The 25,501-nt window shown below is 41.1% G+C and overlaps 1 non-coding gene and 2 pseudogenes across 1 annotated transcript; 1 reads left to right on the top strand and 2 right to left on the bottom strand.

The window, feature by feature from the left end:
* Positions 1–24,927, bottom strand: LOC150068059 (olfactory receptor 7E178-like; annotated as a pseudogene).
* Positions 8,204–9,151, top strand: LOC150068061 (olfactory receptor 7D4-like; annotated as a pseudogene).
* On the bottom strand, positions 23,102–23,208 carry LOC150068060 (U6 spliceosomal RNA). The gene has a single exon (XR_016538660.1). It is a non-coding gene; the product is annotated as a U6 spliceosomal RNA (small nuclear RNA).
* Positions 24,928–25,501: the final 574 nt, after the last annotated feature.

Raw genomic sequence — 25,501 nt, 5'->3', positions numbered from 1 at the left:
TTACTCACTCACTGCCAGTCCTCTGCCCACAGCTTGAGAAATCCAGGCCCAATGAAGCATTCTACTGAGAAGCTTCCGTAAGGCTGTCTTGATGTCCCTGTTCCTCAGGCTGTAGATGAAAGGGTTCAGCATGGGGGTGACCACTGTGTACATCACCGAGGCCACCATGCCCTCCCGGGAAGAGGATGAAATGCCAGTGCTGAGATACACACCAAGGCCTGTCCCGTAGAATAAAGAAACCACAGAGAGATGGGAACCACAGGTGGAAAAGGCTTTGTATTTGCCATCTGCTGAAGGGATCCTCGTGATGGAGGACACAATTTGGACGTAGGAGAAAAGGATTCCTGACAAAGGAACAAAGCCCAGAAGACTGGTCACCACATAGAGCAGGATGTGATTGATCAGGGTGTCGGAGCAGGCCAAGGTTAGGATCTGAGCAAGCTCACAGTAGAAATGTGGAATGACCGCATTGGCTCAATGGTTTCCCTCATTCGTCATAATCAGTAGAAACCTTGGGCTCTACTAGCAGAGACCTGCAATAGAGCAAAATCTGGATACATAAGGCCATATAATGTGAAGCTAATTGAAAGGACCTCCAGGATATTGAAACAAAAGCCATATAATGAAGGATTGTTGTCCTTAATGTACTATGTTGTCTCTCATCTCCTTTGCTGTCCCTTGGTTATCTCATATTGGTATAGTATCTCACTTTGTTATCTGATATATTGAATTTATTTGTATTTGGATATTTGAAATTTGATAGGGAAGGGGGGAAAACCAAGATGGGTGGAGGGTGTGGGGGGGGAGGGAAATGGGTACCAAGACATATGAAAGGGTATCAATGTATGTGAATTAATGCACCTGCTATCTGGCAAATATCATGTAACACTTTTACTAATTACAATAAAAAAAATTTAAAAAAAAGAAGTTAAAAAAAAAGAAGTAAAGGACCTCTAAGATGAAAATTTTTAAAACCTGAAAAAGGAAATTAAAGCTGAATTAAGGAAGTGGAAACCCCCCCATGCTCCTAGATTGGAAGAACTAACAAAATGAAAATAGCAATCCTGCCAAGGGCTATCTACAAATTCAATGCAATGCCCATCAATATCCCAATGTCATTCTTTAATGACATAGAATAAGCAATCCAAAAATTAATATGAAATAATAAAAGACCCCAAATAGCAAAAGCAATCCTTAGCAGAAAGAACAGCGCTGGAGGAATATCAATACCACGCTTCAGAGTCTATTACAGAGCTATAGCAATAAAATAACAGCTTGGAGCTGGGCGCTGGAGGCTCATGGTTGTAATCTAGCTACTCAGGAGGCTGAGATCTGAGGATTGCAATTCAAAGCCAGCCTGGGCATGGAAGTCATAAGTCCATGAGACTCTTATCTCCAATGAAGCACCAGAAAACCGGAAGTGGTGCTGAGACTCAAGAGGTAGAGTGCTATCCTTGATCTGAAGAGCTCAGGGAGAGCCCCCAGGCCCTGAGTTCAAGCCCCATGGACAAAAAAGAAAAACAGCTTGGTACTGGCACAAGAACAAGCCTGAAGACCAATGGTCTAGAACCGAAGACCCAGAAATCAACCCACAGAACTATGGTCACCGAATATTCAATAAGAAGACCAAAAAAAAGAGAAATAGAATGGAAGAAAGCCTCCTCAACAAATGGTGCTGACACAATTGCTTAAAGCATCTGTAGAAAACTAAAATTGGATCCTTATATTCACCCTACAGCAGAATAAATGCCACATGGGTCAAAGACCTCGAGGTAAAAGCAAACACTCTGAAAACTCTACAGGAAGGAATAGGAGATAAACTAGGGATCCTTGGCTCAGATCAAAACTTGCTTAATAATGGTCCAGAAATACAACAAATTAAAGAAAGTTTGGACAAATGAGATTTCATTAAACTTCAGTGCTTCTATATGGCAGAGGACATAGCTAGCAAGTTAAATAGAAAACACACAGAGCAAGAGAAGATCTTCACTTAGCCATACAACAGATGTAGCTCATAGCTAAAATATACCTATGGTTCAAAAACTTAAATATCTCAAAGACAAGTTCTCAAAGAAACAACCATCCCATTAAAAGGTAGCCTAAAGACTAAAAAAGAGACTGCTCTAAGAGGAAATAAGAATGGTCAATGGACACATGAAAAAATGCTCAACATCTCTGGCCATAAAAGAAATATGTAATAAAATAGAAGAAAATAAAGAAAAGTAGATAGAAAATTGAGCAATGACTACACTTCTGGTGGAAGTGTAAGCTCATTTAACCACTGTGGAAAGCAATACGGTGGTTCCTTAAAAGACTAAACACAGAGCTCCCATGTGACCTAGCAATTCCACTCCTTGGCATTTACCCACTCATCCAGAAACAAGGACATATTAAAGCCACTATTTTGCAGCACTATTTACCATAGCAAAGACATGGAACCAAACCAGATGTCTCTCAGTAGATGATGAAGAAGATGTGGTACTTCTACACAATGGAATTCTATGCTGCCATCAGAAAGAATAACATATCCCCATGCACAAGAAAATGGAAAGACTTGGAAAAAATCATTTTAAGTGAAGTAAGCTAGACCCAAAGGAACATAGGCTCAATGGTTTCCCTCATTTGTAATAATCAACACACACCTAGGACTCTCCTAGCAGAGAATTACAAAAGCTCAAAACCTAGGTACATAATGTCATATAGGATGAAGCTAAATGAAAGGAACTCTAGGATATGGAAACAAGAGCTTTATCTTATGTGATTGTTGTTCTTAATGTACTGTTATTCTCTTCTCTTTCGTTGCCCTTTGGTTAACGTCATATTATTACTGTATCTGAGTTCGTTACCTGAGATATTGTATATATGTTTATTAGTTTATTTGAAATAGGAAAGGGAAGGGGGAAATAAGTGATTGGACAGAGGTGGGGGAGGAAAATGGGGAGAAAAACATGAGAAGGGATATCACTGTGTGAGAAGTAATGCACCTACTATCTGGCAAATGTAACTGTAACACCTCTATATATTACCCCAACAACAAAAAATAATAATAAGTGCCGGGAGTTTGGCCTAGTGGTGGAGTGTTTGCCTAGCATGCACAAAGACCCAGGTTCAATTCCTCAATATCACATACATAGTAAAAGCTGGAAGTGGGGCTGTGATTCAAGTGGTAGAGCTCTAGCCTTGAGAAAGCCCAAGGATGGCACTCAGGCCCTGAGTTCATGCCCCAGGACTAGCAATAATAATAATAATAATAATAATAATAATAATAATAATAATAATAGAAGATTGAGCAATAAAAAATATAACCAGAGGCCAGGAGTTTGGCCTAGTGGTGGAGTGCTTGCCTAGCATGCACTAAGACCCAGGTTAGATTCCTCAGTACCACATACATAGAAAAAAGCTGGAAGTGGTACTGTGACTCAAGTGGTGGAGCTCTGTCCTTGAGAAAGCCCAAGGAAAGTGCTCAGGCCCTGAGTTCAAGGCCCAGGACTGGTAAAAAAAAATGTATATATATATATATATATATATATATATATATATATATATATATACAGAATTAAGTTTGCACACAACTAAAACTGGCCTAGGGCTCACTTTAGACTATATATCTAAGACTGAGCAGAATAGCAAAAAGAAAAATAAACTAAGACGAACAAAAATATACGTTCTCCAATTTTTTTTCACGGGTGGGGGGCATGTTGTTTCTCCCAATATCAGATATAAAATCGCTTACTGGAGTCTCTGCTTTTGTGCTGTGATTGGCTGTCCTTGTAAGACAACCGGAATCAGGGTGGGGGCATGGGGTGGGGAGGAGAGAATTTCTTATTTCACAGGGGAAGGCCTCTGTGCTATTTGGGCCTACCATTCCTTTTCCATTCTGTAATCTACATGTTACCTCATGGGAACAAAACCGTTTGGAGACTACCAGAAAGACAACAGGACAATTTAGTTAATGAAGAGATCTGATTATAGTTCACCTATGGAGATGCAAGAAACTTTACATGCATTTCTGACTCCCTTCTCTGATTCCAGTCTTCATGAAAACTGTAGACGATCTTCTGAGGAGAAATTGGGGACAAGGGAAAGCTTTGGTGATAACCAAAAGACAGAACGGGGGTGTCCTGGTAAAGAAAGATGGAATATAAATTCATGACAAGAGTGAGGTAACAAGAAAACTGAGTAAGTACCAGGAAAACCCTTGGAATAATGAGATTGGAAAGGGCAGATGCCCACATCTGCCGGTGAGGTCCCAGGACTTCAAGGAACTTCTCATCCTCACTAAGCTTATGCTTTGCCAAGCTCTGATTTCCTTTCTTTCTCTCATTTTCTAAAGCCCAGAACATTTTTCCCCATAAAGTTCATTTCTGGAAAGTCTCTATCTTTCCCCAACTCTTTCCCAAGAATCAGCCTGTGGGTCAGCTTCTCTGTGTCCAATAATGCAATCATTAACCACCCACAAAAGATATATTGGACACCAGGTATTGATTTGACTTTATTTTTCAGGTATGTTCACTAAATACTTTGCTGTCATATATGATTTAAGATGTATTGTTTGAGCACGCGGGGTTGAGGGGGGCAAAAAAGATGTATTGTTTGTTTCCACTTAGTGTCCATAAGAAAATCTACCCCCAATGGTTTTCTTTCTTTCTCTTTCTTTCTTTCTTTCTTTCTTCCTTTCTTTCTTTCTTTCTTTCTTTCTTTCTTTCTTTCTCTCTCTCTCTCTCTCTCTCTCTCTCTCTCTCTCTCTCTCTCTCTCTCTCTCTCTCTCTCTCTCTCTCTCTTTCTTTCTTTCTTTTTTTCTTTGCCAGTCCTGGGGCTTGACGTCAGGACCTGAGCACTGTCCGTGGGCATTTTCTTCAACACTAGTGCTCTACCACATGAGCCACAGCCCCACTTGTGGCTTTTCTATGCATGTGGTACAGAGGAATCAAACCCAGATCTTCTTACATGCTAGACAAGCACTCTACCACTAGGCCAAATGCCTAGCCCATTATTCATAAGGCTAGTACTTAGAGGAATTCTAAGTGTGTGTGTGTGTGCGTGTGTGTGTGTGTGTGTGTGTGTGTGTGTGTGTGTGTGTGTGAGAAGGGCCTTGAACTCAGTGGCTGTGCCCTGTTCCTGAACTTTTGTGCTCTAGTATTCTATCTCTGGAACCTCAGCTGTATTTCCAGATTCGGTGTACTTAATTAGGAACGAGTCTCACAGACTCCAGCTGGGGCTGGCTTTGACCCTGATTCTCAGGTCTCAGCCTCCTGGGTAACTAAGATGGCAGATGTGAGCCGCTGACACCCAACTTCAGTGACTTATTTTTGCAGTGAATTTTGGTGTTAACCAACATCCTTATGTTCCGTGGGCTTCCATTCCTGAAGTTGTTGCCAACACACTCTCTTATTGTTCTTCAACAGTTTTGATTGTCTTGTTTGTTTCTATTTGGTTTTGTCTAGATCTATATGTTAGGATTGTTATATGGTTGACAAGCTGGTCTGAGTTATCCTGGAAAAGGTGGCACTCAGGCTCATATCAATATCTTACACTTGATAGAAAAAGTGGTCTACAAACTAAGCCAAGGCCCCTCCACCTTCTTCTTTTTCCAGGTAGAGTCTTATGCTTCTAGGCTAACTTTGAGCGACTATCCTCTAACTTTTGAGTATCTAGGATGATAGGGTTCTGTCACCATGCCTACCATGATCTTAACTTCTTATTACATAGCCGACATTTTCATTTCTTCTACACTTAGATTGTCACAGGACCCAAGTGATATCCACACAATCATAAATAGTGACACAAGAAATCCCCCACAACCCACAAATGGACAGAATTTACCCATGTAAAGGAAACATTAAGGATATGGAAAAAGAAATCTTTACAATGGGCCTTCTTCACCCTCATTCTCTGATCATCACAGCAACTTCTCAATTCCCCTCCTCTACCAGCCCACTGAATACAGAGCACATGCACATTCTCTTCTCTGTGCATAGAAGGTTTTTGAATCCACAGATATTAACAGGTAATTTCTAGAATATCAATCTACCAGTATTTTATGCTTCTGAGACCACTAGAAATTACCACTTATCAGAATGTAAATGTACACTATTGTTTATGTTATAAGCTATGTGCATATTCTTCTAATTGGGTTTTAAATTGCAATTATAACATATGTTGTAAGTTAATTGTACTAATACCAATAAACTAGTGTGAATAAGGAAAAAAAGAATGTTTTTAATCCATATGTGTGGATTGTACAAAGGGGTTTTGCTTTGGTACTTCAACAGCTTTTATTGTACTCAGCAACCTCACGTGCGCATTGTAGTGTGTGTGTGTGTGTGTGTGTGTGTGTGTGTGTGTGTACATGTTCACGAATGCTCATATGCACCAGTCCTGAAGCTTGAGCTCAGGGCCTGGATACTGTCTCGGAGCTTTGTTACTCAAGACTACGGCTCTAACACTAAGGCCACAGCTCCTCCACTTCAGTCTGTTTTAGGGTGGTGCTTCAAACTGGGGGTAAGAATCACACAGACTTTTCTAGTCCAGGACGTTTTGGAACTTCAAACCTCAGCTCTCAGCCTCCTGAGTAGCTAGGCATACAGACCACAGGCACTAAGCTCATTGTGGGTTGTTTTATTGGCATAATACTGCTTTCTCCTCTTTTCTATGTTGCTCAAATGCTTTTTTTTCTCACTCCCTCATCTTGAAAGAGGTCACCTGGAAAGCATTGTCTGGGAGGAGCCATCCACAGCCAGCCAGACTACATATTGCATTTGAGCCACACAGGTAACAGACTTACCGTGTTGTGTCGTGAAAACTGTTCTGTCCATCAACACTGCCTGGGTTTAAGAGGATATGGCTGGTGACAGCTAGGACCCCCACTTGTTAGGATGTTCCCAGCAAATCTTCAGATTTAGGAGACAGACGCTTGTTCCATGTTCTATAAACCCCACAGGACTGTTTCATGAGGACACCATTGCATTTCTCTATTCAGGCCTATTAGGTTGTGAATATTCGCACCACATACACAAGTGGTAAAATAATTGTTGAAAGAACTTTCTGAGAGATGAGGTCCCTGGGAAGGAGAGTGAGGATGGATGGGGGGAGGAAAGGTGGGGAAAAGCACTACTAATGTTCAATGAGCAAGTAGGAAGCTAGAACCAGTGGGATGGGGAGAGCTGGGAGAGATGGGGAGAGCAAGGAAGGAGTGACTTTGATGAACAGGCATTGTGCTCACAAACTGATAGTGTGAATTGAAACCCCTTGGTACAACTACTTAAGGATAAGTTAAAAATATATTTAATATTAAAAGAATAACTTTCTGAGGGCTACTAATTAATACAGCTGAATAAATCAATGTCCTTTATGTCACTTAGGAGATAGCTATATAGGCAAACAAATAGACAGATAGATAGGGATGATTTGAAATCTAAAAGTGGCTTCTACAAGAACTGTATTTATATAAAAAAAATACTTCCATGACAAGTGTCACATCAGAAAATAAAGATTGTTGCCATTGTAAATAAATAATACATCACTATTACACAGTTGATAGGATTAAAAAATATGGAGGTAGGGAAATGGGTACCAAGACATGTGAAAGGGTATCAATGTACGTGAATTAATACACCTACTATCTGGCAAATATCATGTAACCCTTTTACTAATTACAGTAAAAAAATAAAAAATAAAAATATGGAGGTTATCAAAAGAGGCACATGAAATCACTTTCCAATATTCTACAAGGTTGTAACAAAATCAATCTCTTTAAATTTCAAAAGGAAATCAAAGAAAAGCACTGGTGATACACATGTCGTGCAAGCTACTCAAGAGACTGAAAACTGAAGACCATGGTTCAAAGCCACCCCGGTCAAGAGAAGTCTGTGAGAATCTTATCTTCCATGAGCCACCAAGGAGCTGGAAGTGGATCTGAATTAGCAAAATGCCTTAAGCAAAATAAACTTACGGGCAGCACCCAGGCCCTGAGTTAAAAGCCTCAGAAATACCACCAGAAAATAAAGACATAAAACTCAGGGAATATAAAACAAAGTATATTTACTCAAATACTATAATGTTAAAGTGATTGGCTTTGCACAGCACTCCCGTGCGAAGCAATCAGGGAAAGAAAAAGGCTTCCCTGGGTGGGCATGAGCACCTGAGCTAGCAGTGGGTATTGATTGAACTTTTGCTTTCTTGCCCCAGGGAGAACAGTCAGGCTATGACCACACAAAACCACACAGGAGAATCACCATTCCTCCTCTTGGGCCTCTCAGACGACCCTCAACTTCAGCCCATGCTCTTTGGGCTCTTCCTGTCCATGTACCTGATCACCGTGCTCAGAAATCTGCTCATCATCCTGGCCGTCACCTCTGACCCCCACCTTCACACCCCCATGTACTTCTTCCTCTCCAACCTGTCCTTTGTGGACATCTGTTTTACTATTACTACCATCCCCAAGATGCTGGTGAACATCCAGACCCAGAGGAAAGACATCTCCTAACCAGAGTGCCTCACTCAGTGGTATTTCTTTCTGGTTTTTGCTCGAATGGATAATTTTCTATTGACCGTGATGGCTTATGACCGTTTTGTGGCCATCTGTCACCCACTGAACTACCCAGTTATCATGAACGCTCACTTCTGTGGCCTCCTGGTCCTCGTGTCTTGGCTTCTCATTTTCTGCATCTCACTAATCCATGTTTAACTGATGAGAAAATTAACCTTCTCCCCAGGAACCACCATCCCCCATTTCTTCTGTGAACTAGCTCAGGTTCTCCAGGTGGCCAGCTCTGACACATTCCTCAGTGACATCTGGATGTACCTGGCTTTTGTGTTGTTCTGTGTGTTTCCTGCCTTAGGAATCTTCTTCTCTTACCGTCAGATCCTCTCATCTTTAATGAAGATGTCCAACATGGCTAGCAAGCACAAAGCCTTCTCCACCTGTGGCTCTCACCTCTGTGTGTTCTCCTTGTTGTACGGGACAGGACTTATGGTGTACCTCAGCTCTGCAGTGTCCTCCTCTGCCCACAGAAGCAAGATGGCCTCAGTGATGTACACAGTGGTCACTCCCATGCTAAACCCCTTCATCTACAGCCTGAGGAACCAGGACATGATGGGGGCTCTGGGGAGACTGCCAGGCAGAGTAGTCTCCTGTCTTGATGGATTGTGAACCACATAACAAAGTATTCCATTGGAAGAGAGAAGACAAATCGGCTGAATTTCAGCATGGTCAAAATTTTTCCTACATTTTAGGACTCAGTATATATTTTCCATCTAAAAAAGAGATATTAGGTCATGTCTACTCTGCAAAGCCCTATGGCTTTGTTTGTCAATATGTGGCCATGTCTTACAAACAATTCTACATGCTATCTTTTTAAAATCTTTTTTCTTTGCAATGTGAATTGTCCTTAATATACCCATTCAGGCATATTAAGGCATTTCTAAATTGAACATAGAAAGCACTTATCACAATCCAAACTTACACAGTATCCCCCTAAGTTATCCTCTTCAATGTCAATTCTTCCTCTCAACATTCTGAACAACTTCTTATCCTCCTCCTCCTCCTCCTCTTTTTCCTTCTCCTTCTCCTCCTCCTCCTCCTTCTCTTACTCCTTCTTCTGTGATAGCCCTGGAACTTGAATTCAGCCCCTGGGTGCTCTCCATTTGCATTTTTGGTCAGGGTGTCCCTTTACCATTTGAGACACATCTACCCAATCCCCTTTTGGGGAAGCTATTCAGAGATGGAACTCTCATAGACTTTTGTCTGTGCTGCCTTTAAACCACTATCCTCAGATCTCAGCCTCACACCCTCACAGCTGGGATTACAGATATCAGTCTCTGTCACTTGTCAAGATGAATTTTATTTTTGACTTCGCAGAACCAGAATAAACACATACAAGAATCCAAGTAGAATTCCTACACTTTCTGAACAGCAATTATGGCCATACATATGAGATTTTAAGTCAAGAGTTTTATTTTTTCTTTGTTTTTTTTTACTAATTTCTCTTTCCCACTCAGGTATAAACTTGTTTCCATGGTAAGTGTATAAGTGACATCCATGCCAACAGTGTCTGAGGATGCCTGTTTCTTCTAAGCCTCACCAGAACTAGTTGTAGATTTCGTTCATGATTGATATAACACAAAATCACAGTGTTTTATTGATTTGTTCACCGTATGTAGCTAAAGAGGTTCAATATTTCTTCATGGATTTCTTCATAGCCAATTTTACCTCTCTTAAAGACTGTGTTAACAATCCTTTACTTCACTGTAAAGTCAATTTAAGTGTGAATACTTAATATTTGGTGTGGAATATCTGAGAGGCTTTCCTTCTCTCTCCTGGGACTGGGGCTCTTTGAAAGTAAATATCCACAAAGCACTTCTCTCATTCTCATCAGCATTTCCTGTGCTCTGAATAAAGTTTCGATTTACTGAAATCCCTTTTGTCAATTTTTCCTCCTATTTAATAAAATATTACAAAACTTTCCAAAAAGTACTAGTCTCGGCAATATCTCTCCTTAAATTCTCTATGATTTCCTGTTTAAATTGAGCTTCAAGTCTTACAGGCTGAGATGTGAGGATGGCTCTTCAAAACCAGGTTGGTCAGGAAAGCCTGTGACACTCGTATCTCTACCCATAAAACTGCTGGAAGTAAATGAGGCAACCTGTGCTTACACCTGAATTCTGGCTACTCGGGATCCAGGCATCTGAGGATCACAGATAAAACCCAGCCTGGACATGGAAGTCCATCAGACTCTTACCTCCAATTAACCACCAGAAAACTAAAAGTGGTGCTGTGGCTCAAACAAGGAGAGTGTTAGCCTTGAGAATTCAGAGATAGCTCCCAGACTTATACTTCAAGGCCCAGAACAGTGAGGGGGGGAGGTGAGCCCTCACCTGTAAGGGAACAACAAACAATAGAAACCTGGAAGGTCCAAAGATCTAGATTAGACAGGAGCTTGCATTCACCCCTGTCACTCAGCAGAGCAATCCATCAAGAGAAAGAAAAAGCTGCATCCAAATTTGAAAAACAAATCTCAGAATGTCACTGTGTGTATAGGATGTGACCTCCACTAAAGGAACAACAAAAATCAGTTCTGATGCCACTGGCTCAAGCCTGAACCCCCAGCTACTCCACAGGCTGAGATCTGAGGATGGAAGCTCACAGTCATCCTGGGCGGGAAGTCCTCCAAGACCTTATTTGCAGTTAAATAGGAACAGGTGAGAAGTAGAGTCATGGTAAAAGTGGCACCAACCTTGAGCACAAAAGGTTGGAGAGAATTCCAAGACCCTGAATTCCAGGCCAGGAACCACACACACACACACACACACACACACACACACACACACACACACACACACGCATACATAATATCCGTCTTTCAATAGGATCATAAGGTGATCATATGTTCCTGGTTTTATTTGGGGGGGTTCATTTCTTTTCCGGTGTGTGTGTGTGTGTGTGTGTGTGTGTGTGTCGCTCTTGGAGCTTGAACTCAGAGCATTGTCCCTGACTTTTTTTGCTCAAGGAAACTGCTCTACTACTCAAGCCAGAGCTCCATTCTGGCTTTTAATGGTTCGTAGACGATAAGACTCTCACAAACTTTTCTACCACAGCTGGATTCTGACTCTAAATCCTCACATCTCAGCCCCCTAATTAACAAGGACTATAGGCCTAAGGCAGCAGCACCCAACTAATATTGTTTGCTTTTTTCTTTTACCTTTTCCTTTGATGTCACTCATTGGACTTGAACTCTGGGCCTGGGTGCTATCCCTGAGCTCTTCAGCTCAAGACTACTACCCTACTACTTGAGCCACAGCCCCACTTCCATTTTTCTGGTGGTAAATTGGAGATAAGAGTCTTAAGGGCTTTAGTGCCCAGACTGGCTTTGCACCAAGGTCCTCAGATCTCAGCCTCCTGAGTAGCTAGGATTACAGGAGTGAGACATCATGCCCGGTGGTGTTTTCTAAGCTGACTTCATAGATATCCATCAATTAGGTGGAAGGAAGATGGCAAGGAGACAATAGGGACGCTGCCTATCTCTCTCACACAAAAAGAGAGAAACAGGGAGTCTCACGAGCCAATTATCTTAACAAATCCACAACAAACTCAAAAAGCAACGGAGAAGGACTCAAACCAGAAAAGAAATCCAAACAAAGCTCACATCCATCTTTCTCAAAGAATTCAGAACTCGAGGACCCCTCCCCCACCCCTTGCCGCCAACGGCTGCGGAGGGCGAGGGCCGGGCAGCCCAGAACCCCAGAAACCAGCATAGGACTGGGCCAGCGAGCAGCAGAAGCAGCGGAACCCAGATGCGGAACCAGAACAGCAAGCAGCAGAACCCAGACACAGAACACAGGCTGCAGAGGAGACTGGAGGGGAGTGAAAGACTCCCCACCACCGTGGAACACCCACAGATGGAACGCAGAGGCGTGAGTAGCACAGCGCATCCCAAAACACATAGGGAAAGCAAAGCGGTGCCAAGCAATAGAACTTAATTCCGACCCCTCCACCCCGCCCGAGAAAGACTGGCAGGAGCAGGGGGGCAAGGAATTTAGAATCCTGTCCCTTCCCTCAACATCCCCCTCCCTCAGGCCATTGACTGGAGATTGACAGGCAGGCTACCTAAGACCCAGCACCCACCAAGGGAGGCGGAGCTGTCCCAACTCCCACCCGCCCAAGGGGCTCAACTCCCAGCCTTCTCACTGGAGACTGACAGGTGGGCAGACCCTAAGACTCAGCACCACACCTGGGGAGGTGGAGCTGTCCCAGCTCCCACCTGCCAACCAGGCTCCTCTCCCAGGCCACTGGATCTGGAGAGGTGAGGGCGCTGGGACCCTCCCTTACAACAGCGGGTAGGGTGTGCAGGAAAATAGGAGCCAGCATCTGCCCCCCCTCAATTCTTGAGCGGGGCATCCTCCAGCTGGGAATCCTGAGCAAGACAGCACCGAGGGGCCCCCCACAGTCACAGACTCTCTGACAAAGCAGTGGAAACACAGCAGGGATCTGAAGGGCCAACCAGCAGCCAAGGTAACCTTCTGAGAATCAAAAAGGCACGGCTCTGCTCCTGGAGCCCATGTCCTCAGCTGGGCCCCACCCCTGGGAACAGAGCGGTCTCCTGCTGGTCTGACTGAGAGCCCCTGGAAACTTTCAAACCCCAGACCCTTGGCTGGGGGCCACCCCTGGAAGCAACACAGGAAAAAGTCTGCCCAGCATGCTCAGACTGAAGCGCACAGATCCACCCCATGGTCCACTGTGAGGCCACTGGTTGGGCTAAGATACGATTGTGCAGCAAAACAAAGTTTTATTCTAATATTTTTCAAACTTTGTACTCAAATATGCTACCTACTTACCAACTTAGGTCAGGTATCCTTATGCTATGCCTTCTCTTCATTACGATAATATTCTTACACTCCTATGTTAATCCTCTTGTACCTGTCCTGACCTCTCTCATTCTATTTTTCTATCCCTGGTCCTCTGTTCATCTTTCAACCCTTATAATGCATGGGTCTACACTTGATGGCTATTGAGAAATACTGTATATGTAAGTGCTTAATTATTGTCAAGGCTCAGAGGGACTTAAAGACAATAGAGATTGGATTGAGAGGCTTATTGTTTTGGGTATAAATTGCTTATCAGTGGATGTATCAGACTGGTCTGTAAGTGCACAAAAAGAAAGAGTAATAACACCAATCAAAATTGTGAGCATCTAGTGTCTGCCAGCTACAGAGGTCTAGATTGGTTATATCTGAAAAACTATAATCGTGTTTAGTATTAATCTTGCTCCCAGTTCCAAATGGGCAGAACAAGAAACTAAAGAAAAATGTCAAATCAAGAAACAACATGCCCCACCCAATGTAAACAAACAATGGAACAGTCACTGGCAAACCTAGAGGAGAGTCTTCCAAGTGCTATACAAATGCAATTGATAAACATCATTAATGGAAAATGTGAAAATATAAAGAAAGAGATAAGGGAGGAAGCCATAGCTAAACAAGAGGAAACCATAAACAAGGTGATAAGTGAAAAAGAAGAAGCCATAAAAGAGGCCATATTAAAGGTTTTTCAAAGAAAGATGGATCAATTCATAGAATCCATTAATAAAAACGTGACTTAACTCCAGCAAATGTCCAAAGAAAGTACAGCTACTGAGCAATACACTCAAAGGGAAATCAAGGAGCTAAAGAAATCCTTACATGATCTAAAAGAAGAGATGCAAGGCATCAAAAATGAGCAATTAGAAGCAAGGGAGATGAAAAATAAAGTAGATAGCTTTGATAGCATGTTAGACAATGCAGAGGAGAGAATTTCCGGGGCTGAAGATAATTTAGTTATTATAGAGAAAGAACAGAAAACGAGTCAATCCAAATCTAGGAAATATGAGAGAGCACTTCAGGAGGTCCAAGATACAATTAGAAAGCCTAATTTAAGGCTAATTGGTATTGAGGAGGGTCTGGAGAAAGAGGTCAATGGTATTGGAAACATACTTCAGGGAATCATCTCAGAGAATTTCCTAAATATCCACAAGGGCAAGCCCATCCAGATAAAAAAAGCTTTTAGAAACACAAACAGACCTGATCAGAAAAGAATATCCCACCGCCACATCGTAATCCTAACTGGATCAATAGAAACCAAAGAAAGGATCCTAAATGCAGCCAGGGAAAAGGGATCAATAACCTATAAAGGCAAACCAATAAGAATATCCCCAGATTTCTCAGCAGAGACGATGCAAGCAAGAAGTGACTGGAAGAACCAAGAATACATTACCCAGCTAAGCTCTCATTCATAACTGAGGGAACAATAAAAATATTCCATTCCAGGGAAAAGCTGCAACAATATGTAGCAACAAAACCAACACTACAGAGAATTCTCAAAGACGTTCCATACGTAGAAAACCAAAATAAATGCAATATAGTGAAAGAAATGGCACCTAAACACCATACCATCTAAGGACCACAAGAACTGTAAAGACACAGGCCCTAATAAAAGCTTTTAATAATGGTAGGAACTAATAAATATCTCCCAAGTCTAACTCTCAATATCAATGGATTTAACTCTCCAATTAAACAGCATAGACTGTCTACTTGGATCAAAAAGCAAGAGCCACCATTCTGCTATCTTCAAGAGACACATCTTACCCCCAAAAAAATCATCTTTTGAAAGTGAGAGGTCGGAATAAACTCTATCAAGCTAACGGCCCCCATAAACAGGCTGGAGTTGCCATCCTCATATCAGATAAAATAGACTTCAAGCTAAAATTAGTAAGAAAAGACAAAGAAGGTTACTGCATACTACTAAAGGGATCTTTCCTCCAGGAAGACATAATGATCCTAAATATTTACACACCCAATCCCGGAACTCCGAACTTCATCAAGCAAACTTTACTTACACTGAAACCATACATAGATCGAAATACAGTGATTGTCGATGACTTTAACACACCACTCTCACCTATGGACAGATCAACAAGGCAAAAACTCAACAGAGAAACCTTAGAACTAAACAACTATGTAGACCAACTAGATCTAACCGACATCTGCAGAATAGTCCACCCAGCAACAACACAATATATGATTTTCTCAGCAGCACATGGAACATTTTCCAAAATAGACCACATCTTAGGCCATAAAACAAACCTGGACAGATTCAGAAACACTGAAATTATTCCCTGCACGCTCTCTGACCCCAAAGGCATCAAATTGGAACTGAACACACATCTCCACCAATGAAAACCCTGTAACTCATGGAGACTGAACAACACATTGTTGAATCACCAATGGGCCATCGAAGAGGTGAGAATAAAATCCAACATTTTATGAAATTTAACAATAAGGAGTACCCAAAATACCAACTCCTTTGGGACACAGCAAAGCAATGCTCAGAGGAAAATTTATATCGCTCAGTGCCTACAACAACAAGTTGGAAAAATCGCAAACCAACAAGTTAATGTCTCACCTTAAGCTCCGGGAAAAAGAGCAACAAACCAACCTTAATCCCATTAGGAGAAAGCAAATTATAAAAATCAAAGCAGAATTAAATAATTTGGAATCCAGAAAAACTATAGAAAGAATCAACAAAACAAGGAGTTGGTTCTATGAAAGAATTAACAAAAATGACAAACAGCTAGCAAATCTTACCGAATAAAGTAGAGAGCTTACCAAAATAAACAAAATCGCAAAGGAATATGGTAACATCATGACAGAAATTACCAAGATCCAGAATATCATGAGGGAATACTTCTCAATCCTTTATGCCAACAAATTTGAAAATCTAAAAGAAATGGATGAATTCCTAGCCAATATTAACATACCCACACTGAACCAAGAAGCACTAAGCCAACTCAACAGGCCTATTTCTAGCTGTGAAATAGAAATGGCAATTAGACAACTTATACCTAAGGAAAGCCCAGGGCCAGATGGATTCACAGCTGAATTCAGTAAGGTCTTCAAAGCAGAGCTCACACCACTACTCCTCAATCTCTTCAACGAAATTGTAAATGAAGGTTCTTTACCAAACTCATTCTATGAAGCCAGTATAACCCTCATCCTCAAACGAGACAGAGATTCATCCAAGAAAGAGAACTATAGACCTATTTCTTTGATGAACATAGATGCAAAACTTCTCAACCAAATACTGGCCAACCATCTACAACAACTCATCAAAAAAATTATACACTATGATCAAACAGGATTCATCACAGGGAAGCAAAGCTGGTCCACCATACACAATTCAATTAATATAATTCAACACATCAACAGGAGCAAGGACAAAAATCACATGATTGTCTCAATAGATGCGGAAAACGCATTTGACAAGATCCAACACCCCTTTATGTTAAAAGCTTTGGAGAAACTACGAATCGATGGAACATTCCTCAATATAATGAAGGCTGTGTATGACAAACCCACTGCTAGTATTACACTTAATGGTGAAAATCTAAAGCCATTCCCTCTAAAATCAGGAACGAGACAAGGATGCCAATCTCTCCACTACTCTTGAACATAGTACTAGAATTCCTAGCCAGTGCAATAAGGCAAGAAGCAAGCATAAAGGGGATCCAAGTAGGGAAAGAGGAAGTAAAACAATCCCTCTTTGCAGATGACATGATTCTGTATTTAAAGAATCCTATAGACTCTACTCCCAAGCTCCTTGAGCTGATTCAAACCTTTGGAAGTGTAGCAGGCTATAAAATTAACCCTCAAAAATCAACTGCCTTCCTTTACACCAACAGTGAGAGGAACAAGGCAATAATCAGGAAAGCAACCCCTTTCACAATAGCCTCAAAGAAAATAAAGTACCTAGGAATTAGCTTAACTAAGAAGGTAAAGGATCTTTTTGATGAAAACTTTAAACCCTAAAAAAGGAAATTAAAGCAGAATTAAGGAAATGGAAAAACCTCCCATGCTCCTGGATTGGAGAAATCAAGGTTGTGAAATTGACAATCTTGCCAAGGGCTATCTACAAATTCAACGCAATACCCATCAATATCCCAATGGCATTCTTTAAAGAAATAGAAGAGGCAATCCAAAATTTCATGTGGAATAATAAAAGACCCCGTATAGCAAAAACACTTCTTAGCAGAAAGAACAGCGTTGGAGGAATTTCAGTTCCAAACTTTAGACTCTATTACAGGGCTATAATTATCAAAACAGATTGGTTCTGGCACAGGATCAGGCCTGAAGACCAATGGAATAGAACTGAAGACCCAGATACTAAACCACAGACCTATGGCCACCTAATCTTGGACAAGGGAGCCAAAAAAATAGAATGGAAGAAAGACAGCCTCTTCAACATGTTGTGCTGGCAGAATTGGTTAAGCACCTGCAGAAAACTAAAGTTGGATCCTTCTTTGTCTCCCTGCACTAGAATTAAATCCAAATGGATCAAAGACCTGGAGGTAAAAGCTGACACACTGAAAACTTTACAAGAAGGAATAGGAGATACACTAGGCCTCCTTGGCACAGGTTGAAACTTTCTTAATAAGGACCAAGAATCACAACAAATCAGAGAAAAGCTGGATAAGTGGGACTGCATTAAACTGCGGACCTTTTGTACGGCAAAGGACATAGCTAGTATATTAATTAGGAAGACTACAGAGTGGGAGAATATCTTCACCAACCAAACAATGGACAAAGGCCTCATATCTAAAATATATCAACAACAAAATTGAATCCCTCCAAAACTAATCTCCAAAGTAACAACCATCCCATTAGAAAATGGGCCAAAGAATTGAAGAGAGTCTTCTCTGAAGAAGAAAAAAAAAGGGCCTATAGACACACGAAGAAATGCTCAACATCTCTGGTCATTAAAGAAATGCAAACCAAAACAACTCTAAGATCCCACCTCACTCCAGTTAGAATGGCCAGGATCAGGAAAACTAATAACAACAGATGCTGGAGGGGATGTGGCCAGGAGGGATCACTACTACACTGTTGGTGGGAGCGCAAACTTGTTCAACCACTATGGAAAGCAGTGTGGCAATGCCTCAAAAGGCTAAAAATAGAACTCCAATATTACCCAGCAATTCCACTACTAGGCATTTACCCAACCAGCCAGAAACAAGGGCATACTAAATCCACTAGCACAACAATGTTCATTGCAGCACTATTTATCATAGCAAAGATACAGAACCAACCTAGATGTCCCTCAGTTGATGAGTGGATCAACAAGTTGTGGTATTTGTACACAATGGAATTCTATGCTGCTGTCAGAAAAAATGACATTGCCCCATTTGTTAGGAAATGGAAAGACTTAGAAAAAATCATATTAAGTGAAGTAAGCCAGACTCAAAGGAACTTAGGCTGAATGGTTTCCCTCATTTGTCATAATCATTAGAAACCTTGGGCTCTTCTAGCAGAGACCTGCAATAGAGCAAAACCTTGATACATAAGGCCATATAGGATGAAGCTAATTGAAAGGGCCTCCAGGATATTGAAACAAAAGTCCTGTAACGACTGATTGTTGTCCTTAATGTACTATGTTATCTCTCATCTCCTTTGCTGTCCCTTGGTTATCTCATATTGTTAAAGTACCTCACTTTGTTATCTGATGTATTGAATTTATTTGTATTTGGTTATTTGAAATTGGATAGGGATGGGGGAAAACTAAGACGGGTGGGGGTGGGGGGGAGGGTAATGGGTACAAAGACATGTGAAAGGGTATCAATGTATGTGAATTACTACACCTTCTATCTGGCAAATATCATGTAACCCTTTTATTAATTACAATAAAAAACTGAGCCCTGTAGCCAGGCTCTGGTGACCCACTTCTGTAATCCTAGCTACTCAAGAGGCTAAGATCTGCAGATCATGGTTCAAAGCCACCCTTGGCATGAAGTCTGTGAGATGCTTATTTCCAATTAAACATCAGAAAACCAGAAGTGTCACTGTGGTTCAAGGAGTAGTGCAGTAGCCTTGAGCTGAAGGCTCAGGAACAGCCCTCAGACTCTGAGTTCAAAAACGAAAATTCAAACTGATCTCAGAGATAATCATATGGCATTCTGTCAACCATGGCTCATTGTTGTGTGGTGTTTCTCTCACAGACAGCAGCAGCAGCTTCCACCACCTCCTCCATCTCATCGTCGTCATCATCATCATCATCATCATCATCATCATCATCAACATCCTCTCAGTAAAGCCATCCTCATGGTCCATAAAACACACCTCCAAATCCCTTCTCCATTCACTCTCAGCACTCACTCACTTAAGCTGTCTCTCTTCAGCCATGACCCGGGTGGACACGCCTGAGGACCCCAGACTTGCCATGTAGCACCAGTTCAGCCTCTGTCCTCAGAGTGAATGTGAAGACACCATGGAAGCAGACCTGGGGGACGCTGACAAGGAGGAGGCAGGTCCTGCAGGCAGGAGAGTGAAGGGCACGGAGCACAGGCTCCCCCTCCAATTCTAGGTGGCCTAGGAGGACTGAGGCCCATAGCTCCCAATTAGCCAAGTTGAACACATCAATGACCAAGTCTCTATGGACATTTCAAACAGAGAGCTGAGAGGACCTAAAGGAAATCCATGCTAGGTTCAAGACTCTCTGTCTATGCAGATGATAAATACACTAAAACTTCTATCACGTATGCTTATCTGATGGAGAGATGGCATGGACTTTTCACACTCCTTATAATTGATCTCCAAACTGGGGTGACTTTTAATGAATTTTCATTGTTCTCTATCCATACCATATATCTTCAGAATTATTATGATTCTAACTTCAAAGTTTACATTTTTTCTAATTTTATTTTGTTTTATTATTCGTATAAACATTTAATCAAACATTTTCTTTTCTTCCCACCCCCAAATGCCTACAGAAAACATTCCATGATTTAAGGATATATAAACCCTGAAGCAGTATAAACCCTGAAATTACAAATACAATAAAGACAACGAGTTGAGAAGTTGGGTATTAATTTTCCAGGTCTGTCTATTCCCTTACAAACAGTACAATATATTTTTTTCTGATGGGTGTATACAATTTCATTGTGGGTTTTTTTGCATTTTTTATTGTAATTAGTAAAAGGGTTACATGATATTTGCCAGATAGAAGGTGCATTAATTCACGTAATATTGATACCCTTTCACATGTCTTGGTACCCATTTCCCTCCCCCCACACACACACTCCCACCCGTCTTGGTTTTCCAGGTCTCTCTATTCCCTTACAAACCTTACAATGTATTTTTTCTGATGGGTGTATACAATTTCATTGTGTTTATAGACCACATTTTCTTGAGTCATTCATCCACCGAGAGGTATCTCGGTTGATTGCATATCTTGGATAAGTAAACAATGTTTCCATGAAAATGGTGGTACTGGCAGTTGCAGTGGGAAAATGTTTGTAGTGGATTTTTATCAAATGACCCAGAGTGGGAATGGTGGGTCATAGAGAATCTCTGTTCAGTCTTTTAAGGAATCTCCATAGCTTTCCAGAAATTTTACCAACAACATAGGAATGTCCCCTTCTGGCCACATCCCCACCAGCATCTGTGATTATCAGTTTTCTTCATAATGGTCATCTAACTGAGGTTTGGTGGAATCTCAAAGTTTTTTGATTTGCATTTTTTGTCAGTCCTGGGGCTTGAACTCGGGGCCTGGGCACTGTCCTTAGACACTTTTTAGTACTCTGCCATTTGAGGCACAGTGCCACTTCCACCTTTTTCTTTGTGTATGGTGCCAAGAAATTGAATCCAGGGCTTTGTGCATGGGAGGTGGGCACCCAACCATTAGGCTATGCTCACAGCCCCACTTCCTACTTTTTCCGTGCATGTGGCACTGAGCAGTTGAACCCAGGCTCTATGCATGCTAGCTAAGCACTCTAATATCAGATTAACATTTGTCCATTCAATCCCATCTTCACTGTTACCATACATCTGCTGTGGTGACTAGTGCAGGAATTCCCTCGGCTGTAAGAGATGTTGTGGCAGATCCTAAGCAGATGGCAGGGAAATGAGGTAGAGGCTAAAGCTTTATGCTTCTCACATGAGGAAGGAAAGAAGTTGTTTTCTGATACACAACAAATCTACATAGGTATCTAGAAATGGACATCCTTATATGTTGAAGAAAGACAACAAGACTCTGACCCTCAATTAAACACCAAAAAAGTTGAAAGTGTTGTTATGTCTCAATGAAAGGAGGGCCAGCCTAGACAAAAAGAGAAAAAAATCAGGAACAGGGTAAGGTCCAGAGTTCAAGACCAAGAAAAAAGGATTGCAGTGCTAAATTTCAGAAATCTTAACAGCTTTAGTTTTGAAATCTCACTGCTTGAGATCTCATAATCTCGGTGACTTCTTTCTTTTCCCTTTTTTCAAAATTTTACTACGGTTAAAAGCTGTACCAGAGGATTCAACTTGTCATGTTTATTTATGAAGTCTATGATCAAAGTCATTCATTTCACAGTTCTTATAGACTCTCTCATGTCCTACCTATCCCTTCACTTTGTTTGGATCCCTTTCCACATATGTACCTGAGCAAATGCAGTCATGATATTCTTTTGAACTCAGGATCTGGGTGCTGTCCCTGGTGCTGGTTTTGAACCATGACCCTCAGATCTCAGCCTCCTGAGTAGCTAAGATGACAAGCATAAGCCAGCATCACACAGCTTTATTTCCCTTTAGAGTTTCCTGATGTTTTTAACCATTCTGAGTATATTTTATTTTGTTTATTCCAATTTCAATAAATAATGAAAATCCCAACTATGTGTCAAATATACCTGTAGCACCACACTATACATTACAACAAAAAATAAAAAGATAAATTTTGAAAAGTGGACACAAACAGATCATTTTTGTTTTGGTAGCACCAGTGTTTGAACTCAGGGCTTTCTGATTTCTTGGCAAATGCTTTCTTTGCTTTTAGTAATTTACAGATAGGGGGACTTTTTGGGTTTTTTTAAGGAATTTATTAATGTTGATTTTTTACATCATATTTTAAATGACAAGTTTAACAAACAAGTGTTCAAGGAGGGAATCTCTCTTTACAATCACTGGGACTTAGTATGTAGAACTTAATCAAAATTAGGCTAAGGTTTTGTATGTCATAGGAACATATTAATTTAAGAAATAAGACATTTTGTCTATAGAGTCATAGGTTTTTATGTCTATATAGTTACATTTATATTTCCATTACCATGTCCATAGCATTGGATATGCAAATATTGTGTCCTTGCTCTTGTACTCTTAATAGCCACATATTAGGGATACCAAGCGCCTTTTGTTCCTTAGGTATTGACTTGTCTCACTCAACATGATTCGCTCTAGATTCATCCATTTCCCTGCGAATGCCATTGTTTTATCTTGTCTGTTAGCTATGTAGAATTCCATTGTGTATATATACCACATTTTCTGTATCCATTTATCTGCAGTAGGACATCTGCATTGTTTTCATCGCCTGGCTATTGCAAATAGTGCAGAGATGAACATAGCTGAGCAGGTGTCCTTGTAATATCTTGGGTCATGATGTTTAGGATAGATGCCCAGAAGTGGTATGGCGGGATCGTAGGGAAGGTCTATTTTCAGTTCTTTAAGAAACCTCCACACTTCTTTCCAGAGTGGCTGAACTAGTCTGCATTCCCCCCCCCGCAGTGTAGTAGGGTTCCTTTTTCTCCACAACCCCACCAGCAACTGTAAAACTATGGAACGCTTTACGAATTTGCATGTCATCCTTACGCAGGGGCCATGCTAATCTTCTCTGTATAGTTCCAATTTTAGTATATGTGCTGCCAAAGTGAGCATGATCTAGGACTTTTTAATGCACAGGTCTGCCCTGATACTTATATCTCAGGGATGAGCCTCTAACTGCCTGCTCATAAAAGCAAGGTTAATGATTTTTGTGGTTTGCTTGCTTCTTCGCATCTTGGGATGTACCATTCCTGGGGTTTGAACTTAGGATGTGGACACTTTCTCTGATTTTTTTCCTCAGGGCTATTTTTCTTCTTCTTGAGTCATAGCTTGACTTTTTGCTCTGTGTGTGTGTTGTAATTGAATTTAAAACTCATAGGTGATGATGAGGGAAGAACTGGAACAGTGGGAAGGTAGGAATTACATTATCCAGAATGAAATGCACTCTTTGCCTGTCTTATGTAATGGTAGCCCATTTATATAACACCTTTAAAATAACAAAAGTCATCAGGGGCAAAAATTAAGCACTAGTTTATAATTTTTAAATTAACTCAAGCTAAAACGCTGGCTATAAAATAACATGTTCGGCCTTCAAAGTCTGTCCAATAGTATTGAGGTAAAATGTACACATTACAAAATTTGCCACTCAGTCCTTGCAATATTCTTTGTTGGGACTAACATCTGTAAACATTCATCATTCTTTACAAACTAATAATTTAAACATTACAAAGATATATTCCTCCTTAAGGAATCCATCCTGACATAGCCAGAATGGTTTTCCACTGCTAATGGATTGTACTAATTAAACTAGATGCATACACTATTCAGACAGGTAGAATTTATAGGACTATATGCTGAAGATTCTTGCTTCTGTCAAAACCACATAACAAATGAACTTCCTACCTGCTGGTGTCAACTCCTGGTTTGTACAACCTGCTCAGGGCACTTTTGGGGTCCCTGTTCCTCAGACTGTAGATGAAAGGGTTCAGGCGAGGAGTGACCACTGTGTACATTACTAAGAACACAGCGCTGCCCTTGGGAGACTGTGACATAGCTGACTCAAAGTAGACACCAAATGCTGTCCCAAAGAATAAGCAGACCAGGACAGGTGAGAACCACATGTGGAGAAGGCTTTGTACTTCCCGCTTGAAGACGACGTTCTCAGTACAGAAGAAATAATCTTGTAGTAAGAGAAAAGGATCCTTAAGAAAGGAAGGAAACCATATATGGTACCCATGATGTATTTAAATAAATTACTTCTGAATGTATGCTCACAGGAAAGATCCAGAACTTGAGAAGGGTCACAGAAAAAACTTGGTATTTCCAATTGCTTGAAATCGGTCATCTGTAACACCATCCACACATGCAGTTGTCCTTCCAAGGTGCTGGTGACAAATGACAGCAGAATCAAGAAGACACAGAGACAAGGGTTCACGATGAGTGGGTAATTCAGGGGGTGACAGATGGCCACAAAGCGGTCATAGGCCATGGCAGTAAGAAGCAAAACATCCATACAACCAAAAATGAGAAAAATAGACATCTGTTGAGGCAGCCCACATAGGAGATGGCTCTGCTGTGAGTGTGGATGTCCACCAGCATCTTGGGGACCATGGTGGAGGTGAAGCCAATGTCAGCTAAGGACAGGTTGGAGAGGAAGAAGTACATGGGTGTGTGGAGGTGGGGGTCAGAGGTGACAGCCAGGATCATGAGCAGATTTCCGACCACAGTGATCAGGTACATGGACAGGAAGAGCCCAAAGAGCATGGGTTGTAGCACAGGGTCATCTGAGAGTCCCAGCAGGTAAAATTCTGAGATATGTGTTAGATTACACATCTCTGCATTAGTTGGAGATCTTCGATATAAAGAGAGAGCAATATTTAATGAAGAAGTCAGAATTCAACAATCATTCTGAACTCAAATATGCACAGTTCATAACAACATTCTGGCCGATACTTTTCAGTTATCACAAACCCAATCATCCTATATTTTTTTCTTTCTCATGATTCCCTTTCATGTATTCATTTTAAATACTCAACTGTGTTAGGACATTATAGGTAGTGTTTTCTGATCACAGGAAATACAGCTTATTCTTTATTATAGTCTACTTCACAGGTGTGATTTTTTAATCTGTAAAATTCATTTTCATCAATTCTGTAAAGAAGCATGCCTACATGCTTCATTTTATGATACGGAAATAGTGAATAGGGCCATGGTGAAAGATTCAAATTGTCCTACTCATGAAAACTCTGTAAAATATACAGAGCTGCATGATCCAAAGCAATTTCACATCGAGAGTCCAGGACTAGAAAATCCTCTACAATTTCTGCAATACCCCAGGATATTTCTTCATCCTTGCTTTTTTTCCAACTTTCATCTTTGTTTCACTGCATCCCCCCTTTTTCTCCCT

Source organism: Megascapheus bottae, chromosome 1 (genome assembly GCF_031878675.1).
Source record: "Megascapheus bottae isolate mThoBot1 chromosome 1, mThoBot2.hap1, whole genome shotgun sequence".
In the NCBI taxonomy this organism is placed as follows: domain Eukaryota; kingdom Metazoa; phylum Chordata; class Mammalia; order Rodentia; family Geomyidae; genus Megascapheus; species Megascapheus bottae.
Note: the sequence above shows the minus strand (reverse complement) of the source record. Positions and strands in the feature narration are given on the sequence as shown.